The sequence below is a fragment of the Phalacrocorax aristotelis genome, chromosome 7 (genome assembly GCF_949628215.1).
Source record: "Phalacrocorax aristotelis chromosome 7, bGulAri2.1, whole genome shotgun sequence".
Classification (NCBI taxonomy): Eukaryota; Metazoa; Chordata; class Aves; order Suliformes; family Phalacrocoracidae; genus Phalacrocorax; species Phalacrocorax aristotelis.
In genome coordinates, this window is record NC_134282.1 from 16,644,764 (window position 1) to 16,658,351 (window position 13,588).

General features: G+C 49.3%; 1 protein-coding gene across 4 annotated transcripts in view; it reads right to left on the minus strand.

The window, feature by feature from the left end:
• IL1RAP (interleukin 1 receptor accessory protein) overlaps positions 1–12,051 on the minus strand; it is a 49,550-nt gene extending 37,499 nt beyond the window's left edge. For 2 of the 4 annotated variants that reach the window (XM_075098963.1, XM_075098960.1), the window contains exon 1: positions 11,971–12,044. The gene's annotated coding sequence lies outside the window, so the exon portion shown is untranslated. Of the gene's footprint in view, positions 1–11,589; positions 11,791–11,970 lie in introns of those variants that run through there. The other 2 variants (XM_075098961.1, XM_075098962.1) reach the window with 2 other exon arrangements.
• Positions 12,052–13,588: the final 1,537 nt, after the last annotated feature.

A 13,588-nucleotide genomic window follows, 5' to 3' on the forward strand; every position in this document is an offset into this window, starting at 1 on the left:
TTTGACAGTACAGGACTGGCCCCAGGTAAAGGGATGCAGACACAGGAAGCCTAGCAAAAACCAGGGTAGGCTAGCTTAGGAAGTTCTTTGTTTCTGTACCACATGAACTTGGGGATGAAGGCTGATGGGCTGCAGAGTGAGGCTGGTGCTCAGGAGAGGGGCACAGCTCCTCAGCTCCCATGTCACTGCATGCCCACAAGCCCTGGGACCCTGCAACATCACACAGCAGCGTTGGAGAAGGCTGCTCGATGAGTTTGCTGGGTTTTCTTATGGGAAAATAGATGTACAGTCCAAGTAAATTCAAAGAACCTAAAAGGCAGACAAAGGGCAGCCTGCAAAAGCAGCTGCAGAAAAGTAATAGCAAAAACACTAATGGAAAGCGGGAAAAGGCCTTTCAGCCCTCCAGGAAACGCTTTTGCTTTTCAGTATGTGCAGGAGTAAGTCAGACAAAGGGGGAAATTACTGTAGCATAAACCATCTTGGTGCCACTTAGCCAGGATTTGCGCAGCATCTCTCTGACCCTGCCTCTCCTCTGGAGGCCATCTGGGGACTGCACAGCACTGCCCTTTGCTATGGCATCAGCATTTCCACTCCTGCTCCTGCCCAAAGCAGAACCACTCCTGCGGACAGCCCTCCTGAGCAACATGATGTTATACCGAGAGCTCCGGGGATGGGGTAGAATGCAGGCAATGGGTTTCAGAAGTCCAGCCTTCTCTCCCCAGGAGGAATTAGCATGTTCATTAAAATTTTCTTTCCCAGACAGCTTCCAGGAACAGAAAGGGAAGGAAACCAGCAGCAGTACACTTTCCCTGCTCTCCTGCACGCTACACCACACTCATCACTTCAAATGCAGGCACACTGACCAACAAAAGCCCCCAACGCTATCCTCAGAAAAATATTCACAGGTCTCCTAAGGGCAGGGAGCCCAATTTGTCTTGGCAGCAGCTCCCTAACAGCCAGGCACATTTCAGCAGGAATCAGCAAGGGCTGAAGCCTGGCCCACAATCAGGGATACTGCAGGAGCCATAAGTGTGACCCAATCAGCGCATCTAATGATGACACATCCAAGGCAGGGACCTGCGAGATCGATGCTAAAGTCTCCCTTTTCCTAGGGTAGCTGCATTCACCAGGCTACCACATGCCTGACAGAGCGGGCTGAAAAGATTTTGTTCTGGGATATTTCTATTATAAAAGCAATATATATCATTAAAACCAAAGGAAACATTTAGATTTGAGCAGACTGAAACTTAGCTAGAACCACAGCAAATATTAAACACTTGCTTTTGCAAAGTTAAAAAAAAATTAAACTAGTGGGAGTCAGATGGAAAGCTGCCCTGGTGAGAGGTCTCCCCCGTCATCAGCACAAATCATCTCTGTCTTCCTTGGCCAGAGCTGGCCACTGTCATGCAGGACCTGGAACTACTGGTGAGCTACAGTGCTCACACACAGCTTTACACCCAGAAGATAAAAAAAGAAAAAACAAAGAAACAAAACCACAAAAAAAACCCCACACCAACACAACACAAGAAAATCTGGAAACAATATTCTCAGTCAGTGGCTCAGCCAGCTCTTTGCTAGCTAAGGACGTGACACCAGGCATCCAAGGTGGCTCCACTGCCCATCACCCACCGCTGCCTCTCCCTGGCCCCCTGCACTGCACATCCAGGCCAAAGGCTGCAGTCTGCTGGCTTTTTACTAATTACTTCTTACTAAATCTCCAACACAAGAATGAACAAACCCAGCAGTGTGTCACTCCAGGCATCACTCCAGGAGGTGGTCCCAAGCTGTTTCTCCTTTGATACAGCAGTGCAAACTGCAGGAACAAGGCTGACCTTCAACAAGCACCAAGAGCTCCCACAGGCAGAGTAGGCAGCAGCCCCACCTCAAGCTCAGAGGCTAAGGGAAAAGCGGGGAGATGTTTGTTCACAGTGAGTAATTTCTGGGAGCTACCTTGGTAGTACAAGATTTGCCTCTGCCAGTGCCAATGTTTGGGACATGGAGGCAACTGCCAGGCAGGGAATCTGTGATCTGCTATTGGCATTTAGATACCATCTTCTGGTGTCCTTTTGGCTCAACAGATTTAACACTAGCAATCAGAATTCAGAGGAAGAAGCTATTTTCACATACATGATAAAAGGAAAAAAGTGCAACCTAGACATGTGGAGAGAAGGGGGGGCTTGAAAATATATCTGAAGAGAGTCAGTGTCCCCTCCTTCTCCTGGGGTCCTCTCAGGGCTTGGCAAAGCAGAAATGCTACAGATCTTGCACACAGCTCTGCTGGAGCCCAGGGTGCCGCTGATTATACTCTGGCAGCTGTTTAACAGGCAGAGCACACTGCATTTCATACATTTAAAATAAACTAGCTCAATAATCTGTCACCTCTCTGAAATATATGCACACCTGGACAAGACAAATAAACAGCTGGGACTATCACCAAGAGATCTGTGGAGTGGGCTGAAGAGGGGCAGGTTGAGCCTCAGCTATGAAATCAAACAGCATGGATTACAAATGCATACATGCTGGCCACCAAGCAGTTCAAACACCAATCTACAAGAGCACTTCTGTGCTCAAGCAAAAAGTATCCAGCCAAGATAGTCTATTTTTTAAGTCTGAATTGCCAGGGAATGAAAAGCTTCCAACAGAGCTTCAAAGAGAGCTGAGACCTTCCATGAAGCCAGGCACAATGCTTCTATTTTGGATGGTAATGTTATACTGAAAGGACAGCTCTGAGAAATACCCATGTATTGTGCTACCAGAAAATTAACTGACAAACTAATCTTTGCACAGAAAAAAAACCAATCTGTAACCAACATGGCTCAAAGACCTGAGGAGACTTAAGGAACCCAGAGTGAGATTCCTCCTCACTGGAAGAGCCCTGATTAGCTCTCATGGAGCACCTGGAGACATCTGAGAACAAGCATTTAATTTATACATTCTGCCTCCTGACCTTTTTAATGGCTTTTAGATGTAAGCAACTCCACTGCCCTCCGTAATAGGGTATTCCACTGTCCCTGTGGACATAACAGCACATCTACATTATGCAACAGATTGCACAGCAGCAACCCCACGCTAGCTCCGCCTAAGTCTCTAAATCCAGAGAATACAATGCAGACACAAGCAGGTTTATCAGCTGGGCTTACTGCCTTTCGCAGGGCCAGCCTGGGACTCCTGAATCCCAGAGCAGCTTTCTCAGGAGAGGAGTCTCCTTGCAAGCCCAGCCTGGCACAGCAAGCACTCTGCAGCCCCACTGCACATCCCCACCATCACAACAGGGGCTGCACCCAGCTCTGCTGAACACTAGCTGCAGTGGGCTCTCAGACTCAAAAAATGCTCCAAGAGTTTATTTCCTTAAGTTCAAGCCCTTGCTGCCAGCTACATACCTGCTCTTTCACTTCATCTCCTCCCCTTATAGCCCTCAGTGCTGGCAGACTGGATTCCCAGGATGGCTGCTCTATATTCAGCCAGCATCTTCCCTTTCTTGTTCCCCCAGAGGGAGACACAGCAAGCAAAAAGCCTTCAAGCACCACCATATTCTAGAGCACATCACTGTGTTTCACTCCCCTTTCCAAGGATCTCTTTTACTGTGCCATTGCCACAAAATCCCCAGGCAGACTGCAACATTGCCTGCACCATTACAGGTTTACCCACGCTGCTGCCAGTGGTGAAGACTTGATCTCCAACTCTCCCTGCAGCTTAAGAGAAGGATTTCCTCAAGTGACTCCAGGAATCCTGGGATGAGCAACATATTCAAGGGTAAAAGCAAGTCAGCTGAGTTCTTCTTTTTCAAGTTCAGGCCACACAGTGTTTCCACACCTGGCACTTACATCAATCATGTTAAATTTAATCACATTTAGCCTTACAAGAAAAAGCAAACAAGAATAAGTCATGAAGATGCTTCATTCCCTCTCCCCCAGCTCAGACAGGCTGCTCTGTAAGTATGCTTTACACATTAAGCCACAGCAAAATTTAAAGCAATAGAAAAAAGAACAGCAAAGGCTCTGAAAGCCCAGGAGCTATCCACCTCTCCTAGGACAACACCCCACTTACAAGCAGTTCTTCAGAGGTCCTTCCAGACCTCTCACAGGCCTCCATGCTCCCAGCCCACCCACTTGGTCCTCCTGGTGACTATCAGAGCAACTTTCTTCTGCATACCTGCCCCTAACTGGTCAGCACAGTACAGTTGCATTCTGCAAAGGGGACTAGAAAAATCTGGGTACAGAGAGAAACAAAGGAAAACAGAAACAGAACGAGACAATCCTTCCCATGCCAAGTGTATCCCATTTCCTCCCCATGTCTCTAACATTTCCTTCTGCAAATATTAGGTTACACCACCACAAGGAACTTCTTTGGGCTCTGCCTGCACTGACCCCATCAGTGCAGCTCTAAATTCAACCTTCAAACAAAGGCACCCTGAATTTTCAAGTCCAGGAGCCTCCTGCAAGGAGGTCTGCTCTGTGACCCACAGCACCTACACAGTGGGAAAGCTAGGAGGGAGCTGCAGGCAGCAGTATGCCATGATTGTCATCAATATTAATTATTTGGGGAGAATATGATTGATCTCATGAGGGCAATGAATTCATTTCTTCAACTGAACGACAAACAAAAGGCAATATATGCACTGCTGACATTTCCAAAGGCTACAAGGAGCAGCGACAGGAGGAAATACCGCTATGTGTTAAAACCCTGCTGCAAAGGGCCAAAAATCTGAGAAGTCTCCAACATTTTCACTGCCGAGCACTTCCAATGCCAGGAATCAAACACCTTCATATTCTCAAATCTGCACTGACACTAGCCCTGGGCTGGCTCACCCCTTTGCACTGAGAGGAAGAAATCACAGAGTGTCTTTGGAAAATTAGGTTTGGTTTCCCTCTTGCTCTTTGACACTTCTTGTCAACAACTACAGAGTCATTACACCTGACAGACAAGGGAAAAAAGAAAAACACTTAGAAAACATTGCCTTCCTGGGTAGCCACAACCCAGGGCTATTCCGCAGGGCTGAAATGCCAAGATGCAGCTCCCCTGTGCAAAGGGAGAAGAGGAGGGCACAATAAGCCTGGAGAAAAGTATTCCCACCTCTCCATGGCCTTGGGGCCAGGAGTGTCTGTGTATGCGCAACCTCCCAAGGAACCACAATTAAACAGAGTCTCCCTGAAGTCCACACAGCAGCATGAGAGAGAACAAGGAAAGTGAAGAAAGGTAAACGCACTGAAGCTGAAGCTATTTTTACAGCAGGAAGGGGAAAGACAACCCAGACCATGGGAATGTTACTCCAGCAGAGTCTGAGTTTTGCCACATCCTTCAGTCAGCCCAACACATCAGCCCTGTCCAGCTCAACTGCAACCAGCACAGTTTGCTAGAGCAACACATTTTGGGATCCAACAGCACATTTGTACTGGTTCAAAGAGGCTGGGTGCCCTACTAGCCCTTCACAGCTTGCCAGCATTATCATGCTGGCCATAATAACATACATCCTCCTCCCATTATCTGGATCCCTCCTTATAAACAAGGGCTGGGAGGCATCTGTGCTTGAAGGAAGAGGGGAAAGGCTGGTATATCTCAACAGAACAAATCCAATTATTTGTATTGGAGTGAATTTGTAAGGCTCTTACTGTCAGAATAAGTACTTTCTACAGACCCCTGAGCTTTGAATCAACAGAATGATGACAAGTTTATGTAGGTGGGGCCCCAGATGTTACTATGGTGGGATGGAGGTGAGGCTGTTTTACTTTTGGTTCCTTGTGAGATTTGCTTTTTGCAATAGGGCTAACCTCAGAAAAAAATAACTAGAGATCAGGGCTCCTGCCACTGCCATTTACTATGCTCCTGTAAGTCTCTACGGTTGAAGATTTTAAAACAGTCTACTAGTTTACGGTAGCAATATGAGTTTCTGGTTAATCTACATGAAACCTACAGAGGCATCAATCACCAATTGTAGTGCATGAAAAATTGTAGTGCCTCCCTGATAATCAGGCATTAGAGAGCTTACAAATGGCTGTCCCCTGAACTGAGCGCATTAATAGAGGCTTCTGAAATCTGTGCCTCTGTTTCTCTAGCTACTTTTATAACAGCCTCTCCCCATCTTGCACCACAGCTGAGAATCTTAATGTCTCTAAAGTGCTTAGAGATGCTGAGATGAAAGATAACATGAGTGCAAAGTATAGATTAATTCCCTGAGCTCAGCAGCCACTGGAGCTGATGGGGCTAAACATACCACATACCCACCATGGAAAACTTGGGTTCTTAAGCCTGTCTTAAATAGTAACTACTTAAGCAGCAGTTCCATTGGAACAAGTCATTTTGGGGATGGTCGGCTGGGCACAGGGAGCCCCAGCAGGCAGAAAACACAGAAATGACATATACTACTACAAAAAATAGGTGCTTTTCCAGAATAAGGTCTTAAACATGTCCCTATAGAATTTGGTAGTGGGATTTCAACTCATTTCAGTAGGAATACGACAGAGCTGTTCAGGTTTTAGCAACCAGAACATTAAGAACATGGCCAAACATAAACTGAAAAAATAATGCCATTTCTGTTTGTTTTTCAAATGATTAAATATTCCATTTAAATATTGCAAGGAAAACTTAAATTGAGCAAGATAAGTTTTGGCTTCCTTCCGAGTAGAAGGCAAACCCCAAAACGCTAGTGAAAAATCTAACAGATGGGAATTACTTTTCACTCTAAAAATTTCATTCTCTTGCACTGAGATTAACTGTAATTAGCTCTTTTTTTTAACATCTAGGACAAAAGGTAAAATGATAAAGAAAGGCAACTATAACCACAAGTCACCAGCAGAAAGAAGCAAAAAAAAAAAAAAAAAAAGAGAGAGGCAAAAATTCCCTCTGAAAAGAAAACATGTCTTTTTCGCCAACCAGCATAATTGTTACAAACATATAGTTAAACAGCTCCACAGCATCCATCGGCACCAAGGATAAACATTTAGGTCACAATTTTGCAAGCTTTTACACACAAGTTTATCAAATATATAAGAATCATCCTCTGAACATCTGAAAATATCACATCCGTATGAGTGGACAGGATCAGGCCTAAAAGAGTCAAGATATTCCATTACACTTTTATTTCAGTCATGCAAGGGATTAAGCAAAACCAGAAGGGAACAACCCAACAAAACCACCCCCCCCACCCCCAAAAAAAAAAAAAAATTAAAAAAACCCAAACAGACCCACACAGCAGCTTTTCTAGTTAAGTACATAGAGAGATATTAAAACTTAGCTTTTCTTTTTTAAAGAACCCTTCTAATATCACCTCAGCTTAGTAAAGCTGAAGAAGCTTCTAAAGTGTTTGTGCAAGCGTGAGTCATGTTGTATCGTTGCCTTTCAGTTGCACAACAAAACTGTCCAAGGAGCTTCATGCCAAGCTAACGACCAGCCTTTTACTGCGGTACTTCAGGCTGTAGCACAGAGCTCCCAGCTTATGCCCACACAACCCGCCGACCCACAGCTCTTGATGACCTTGCGCTGGGTGAGATTGCCAAGGTAACGGCTCCATGGCACCTCCCTGGTGTTCCCAGGAGAAGGAGCCACCTACCACTTGCTCCCCTGATTCAGCCCAGGATTCAGGGCAATCTGTTATTCTCTGCCCCAAACAGAGCTTTTAAGGTAATGGTCCCTTTTTGTTAACATATGTAAATCTAAAAAGACTCCATAAGAATCAATGTAACTTTTTCATTAAAATATGGAGTCAGCACGTAACAAAAGAGGGAAATGAAAGGAAAGAGGGAAGGTCCAAACCCAACACCAGGCACCTTGACACGCCACTCACTGCAAAACTTAGGGACCAGTATAATTATCCTCATTTTACTCATACGAGAAAGTGAAGCGCTCGCTCTCTCACACTCTTTCCTTCTCTTTCCCTAACGTTCTCAGAGACTTCTATCTTTAGCTAGTCATCCTTGCTGTAATTTTCTTAAAACTGTAACTGGATAATCATCCAGACTTGGGGGAAACCTTTGTTAGAGGAATAAATGGGGATATAGCCGCCATTTAATGAAACAGAGTTGCTAAATTAAAAAAGGACTGACTAAAGATCGATTCTTCACTTGTAGTAGAAACCCTGTTTTACTAGCAACTATTTTTAAGGAACCTTATAACAAAATATGTATGCTTGTACGTTCATGTTCTTATATTTTATTTTCCTGTCAAATAAGCCTCTGAATTTATGAATATGATCTGTGTATGTGTCTCATTGGGACCTCTGAGGTTGAAGGTAGGAAGCGAGCTGGCTGAGCCCTACACATAACAAAACTGGCTGAGAAATGTGAGATTAGCCTTCTGCTTTGTGAAAACATTGGATGGGGGAGGGGGAAATCCTAAAATACCTCCCAAAAGAAGAAGCTGTTTTGTTCCAGTTTAGCAGTGACCAAGTCTCAGCCATACATTTTGCTGGCAGAGCAGAACAAAGTGATTACAAACCGTGGAGGTTTCAAAAGAAACCTACCTGCACATAGACCCCCGAGCTACACCCCGGCTGCAGAGCTGGCACGAGAAAGGGGGTCAGCTCAAGCGTGGCAAACATGACAGCCAGCTTCGCCTTCCTTCTGCTCTGCATCTGGCCCACCTCACGCAGCCGAGGAGCACCAGCTCTCACCCACTGGGTACACAGATGCCACCAGCCGGGCTACATCAGCCTGGCAGCACAGAGGAGACAGCTCTTGGGGACAGTGAAATCCATGAGCTGTGTCAAGAGAAAGGCAGGGGAAGAAGGAGGAGAGCAAGCAACGTCTGAACTGTCAACTCCACTGCAGAAAGTGTTTCAGTTCACAGACAACGCGGCGCTATTCACAGATTTCAGCTTATATAGGCTTTTCCATATATCTATTTTTATTCCCAAAGCATTCCCCATTGCTGTATGATGAAAAGAAAGATCGGACTGCATGGATGCTCAGATATGTGAACGCATTCTCATGCTGGTTATAACCTTCCTAACTGTCCACCTTGCTAATGCAACCCGTGCTCTGAGAGCCAAGCTGGGACACCTTCTCTCCCACACCAGCAGCTGCAAGGGTTATCTTTGTGGTGAGCTTCTGCAAGTCAGAATTTTGCTGAAATGGAAGGACATTTGACAACAGTGGGGGGCCCAGGACAGACGGGGAAAGGAATACAAATCATGTGCCTGCCAAAATGACCAACATCAAAATCCAAATATAAGTGAGAAGAAGGAATAAAAGAACATGTTCTGGCCTCTTACTCTGAAAGAGTGAAATGCTTCTTCCCTGATGCTGGCATCTGGCACAGAATCATAGAATCGTTTAGGTTGGAAAAGACCACCGAGATCATCAAGTCAAACTGTAAACCTAACACTGCCCAGTCCACCACTAAACCATGTCGCTAAGTGCCCCATCTAAGCGTATGAAGGGTTATTGCCAGGAACAAGTTAGATAAGGTATTGAAGAAATAAAGCTGGGACAAGCTCTCTCTGCCTCCTCCTTCCTATATGCACATTTCAGAGCATAAAATTACAGCACCAGGGCCTGCAAGGAGGCATTCCCCATCCCTCCACGAGTCCAGGCATCATCCAACCTCCCACCACACCGCTCTCCCAACCCCCTGAAGTGTCTCTTACCTGAGCATTCCTGTGAGGCACTTGGGGTAGCACTTCCTAACCCAGGATACGAGCCTGCTCAAGCCCAGACCGGCACAGTACTCATCCTCGCTGCACACTAGCTAATGCTCATATGCCAGATACCTGCGCAGAGCCCCAGAGGTCTGGAAGGACAGAGCCCTGGCATATTCAGACACAAGCTTTCCTTCACAGACTGTGGAGGGACTGGCCATGGGCAGACTTGAGCAAGCACAGCTCTTCCTATGTAACACGCAGACACTTTGAACTGAAGCTACATCCAGAGACGTGGAAAGAAAGTCACAGGGCTGCATGTGTGTTAGACGTGCCCTCTGCCTTGCACAAAGGCACTGTGTTTAGCAACTTAATCTCTCACCCCATGGCTCTCTGCTTCACCTCCATGCAGCATCTCCCACCTTCCCAGCTTACTGTTTCCTGATCGTTTCAGTGCCCTGCATGCTTCCACCACAAGTCCTCACAGCCTTACTCTACACATCCCATGTTATTCTGCATCCTTAACCGCTCCAACGGAGAAGGTGTTTCCAGTGACAGGAACAACTCCACACCTACTTCAAGAGCTTAATCCTCTCCCCTTGTCCCTCCCTGCTCATCACAGGCAGGCAGGCAACGGGAGCAGAAAGTAAGACCCTTCCCAGCACTGAGCCCTCAGGCTGGAGCGATGCTCTCCATACAAACAGGATAGGCTTTTCCTGCAAGGGACACAAGACAGCAAGTAAATCTTCCGGACCTGCCAAAAGTAACCTGTTATAAATGGCCCTCTAAGTTATGAAGTATGGACTCTCCACAGCACGGTTAATAAATAATACCCCACGATCCTTCTGTGTATGGAAGTGTAAGTTCAGTGACAGTTCTGCTTATCCAAGAGGAGCCTCAGTTAAAAATTGAGTGTCAGAAAAATAGTACTTTTTAATCATGTAGCAATATTTCTAAAAAAAATAAAAAAAAACAAAAAACAAACAAACAACAAAAAAAACCACACACACAGATAAGAAGCTTGCTGCAATCTCCCAAATCCAGAAATAAAAAGCCTTTCCTAGGATAAGAAAACTAAACACATGGAACAAAAGCCATCCATTTTATAAGAAAAGAAGATCTGTAAAAGAAAACATAATTTTATCCAAGCATTATAACCAGCACATTATATTCACAAAGCAGAGGCTAGGATGGAAAGAGCATGCATATGAGAATGTATTTATAATCCAGTTTACTTCCTCAGGCCCCGAGATCAGGATCCCATTATGCCAAGCAACGTACAGAGACACTCTAAGAAACTGTCCCAGGCTGAGGAACAAGCACTGCCACGGTAACAAAGGGAAGCGACACTGGCACAGAAAAGGGCCACCTGAAGCACTGGAGCCCTGACGGTCTCTTTTCCCTCCTGCTTCCTTTTCAGGAAAGCATTCCCGCCACCCAGTTTCCATCCAGGGACACCCCTCAAAATGCTTCCCGTAAGGGGGCTGCTGTCCCCAACAAAGACACAGCAAAAGGCATCTTACTGACAGCATCTAATCACCTTCAGGCTGTTTTCTTGGATGTGCCTCTTCCACTTTATTTTTCCGCTGCAGCTTAAGTCTGACCCCTTCCTCTCCTCCCTTCCATTTCAAAGATCTGCTTGACAGCAGAAGAGAACAGGTATCAGAGGCTCGTGCATTTACAATGCAGATGAAAACCGAAGTTGCATTCGTCAGTGCATGTAGCGCTCTAGCGAGGAATGCCCAAATTTCCCTGGCCCAAAGGAGGGGATTTAAGCAAACCGCTCCGCATTTCGGGTACCGGCGGCACGGCCAGCCCGCCTGCAGAAGCGGCGGAGACACGTATCCACGGTCCTGCAGCTCGGCTCAGACTTGCCTGCACGCCCGCTGCGTCCTTTACCAAGGCAGGGCGGCGGGGTCCCCCGGCTCGGGGCAGCACCGGCGCCGCAGCGCCCGCCCGCCTCCCCCGCCACCCCCGGCCCGGCGCGGCGGGACGCGGCCGCGCTGCTCCGCTCTCACCGTGCGGAGGCGGCTCCGTCCGGGGACCCCCCGCGCTGCCGCCGCGGCACCGCGAAGGCTGCCCGGGCTCTCCCGAGCGTCCCTTCTGCTTTCTTTCCTTTTTTTTCCCCCACCGGCCGACGAGCGGGGGCTGCTGCCGGCTGCGCGCCCCCGCCTCCCCGCGCACCGCCGGGGCTGGAAACCGCCTCCTCCGTCAGAAACTTTCCCTCTGAGTGCGGGGAAGTTCACGGCCGGGCCGGGGCGGGCCGGGGCGGGGCAGGAGGGGCAGGACCCCCCTCCCCGCACCCGCCTCGGCGCGCCACGGGGCCGCACCTCCCTCCCGCCGCCTGCGCCTACAGAAACACGCGTGTACCCCTCCCACCCCCACGCACAGCGGCTCACCTGAGAACGCGGAGGGCCCCGCGCGGCCGCGTCCCGCGCGCCACTCTCTCCTCTTCTTCCTCCTCCTCCTCCTCCTCCTCCTCCTCCTCTTCCCCGGTCCGCCCCGCCCCGCGCTCACCGGCCGCCCCTTTCCTCGCCGGCCGCGCTCCCTACGGGCACAGGGCGGGGTTCCCCCGTCCCCGCCCGCCGGCCGTGCCGTGGGGGCTCCCCCGGCTGCGGCGCGGCCCCGAGCCCCGCGCGGGGCGGGGGGGTGTCACCCCACGAACGGGCAGCAGCCGGGGGCGGCGGGGACAGCCGGAGCCGGCGGGCCGGGGAGGCAGAAGGCTGCCGCGATGTCCCTCTCGCAGTTTGCGGGATCCTGCTGGGAGGAGGCGGGTTACGCGGCCGGCGCGGGCCACGGCTCCCTCTCCTGGCCTGAGCTGTCCTGCCGGCTCGAAGCGGCTGCGGCGGGGACAGGCAGGCTGGCGGCTGCCTGAAGTCAGCGCCCCGTCCCCCGGGCGGCCGAGGGACATCTGGAGCCTTCGGAGCCAGCCCGCTGCCTGTTTAGGTAAAGCGGGCCGGCGTGCGCAGCCCCAGTGCTGCTGCAGCCCCCTCCGCTCCCTGCGGGTCGCTTGTACTCGGGAAAGCAGTTTCCCCTCCTCCCCTGCGTGCTGGGAGGGAAGGGCGCATTGGTGAGAGCCGTGGCACCCTGGGCTCTGCGATGGCACCTCGCCCCAGAGAGGTAGCACCTGCTCAATGCAACGTGGTAAAAAAACACGTATCTGCTGTCGTGGGATGTGCCCAGATATGCTGGGGGCACTGCTCTGCCAACAGCTGGCCCTTCCTGCTGCCCCTTTTGACATCTATGGGAGCTGCCTGGCACACCTGCATCAGCAACACCTTCTGCCATGTCGCTGTCACAGATGCAGCCCAGATGAGACTGAACTTGTTAACAGATGAGGAGTGGGCACCTGAAATGGACTCCAAGGGAAATAATAGTGAGTCTGAGGAGTGGAAGAAGGATCTGCAAAAATTTGGGCTGGCACCTTCTCCTGGAGAATGTGGTCGGTGATAATCAGTGCAGCCCATAGCGCAGGAGTGCACTTGCCCCAGGCAGGGAGGAAAGCTCCGTCTCCTCTCAGGCTGGCCAGGAGGCTCTTCTATCCTGGCAGCAACTGACCTGGCTTTTGTCACCTGCTGGCAGCCAGACAGCAAAGTAGCAAAGTGATATGTCTGGACACAAAGCCTTTACTACCAAGAAAACTCCTATCAGTTCAAAGTGCTGCAGCACTTCTTAGCACTATTTACTACCATGCTGCACCCATGTTGGACTGAGTTCAAGATTTCAGTCATTAACCCCAGGAGGTGGCTGCAGGATATCTAGAGACCAAACTTCACTCCACCCTGTGAAGCTCCTCTGCAACAAACCTGTCCTGGAGAGCACGGCCTGGCCAGTTGCACCTGGCACAACCTCTCACATCCACCACTAGAACATATCTCCCCATCTTCTCCACAAGGCTGTGTGAGGTACCATTGCACAGACACTGCTGCTGGGAAAGGAGGCCCTTGCCCTCATCAGCCCACCCAGCTCATCAAGGTGGGCACACCTGAAGTTCACCCCATCCCAAGGAAGAGCAGC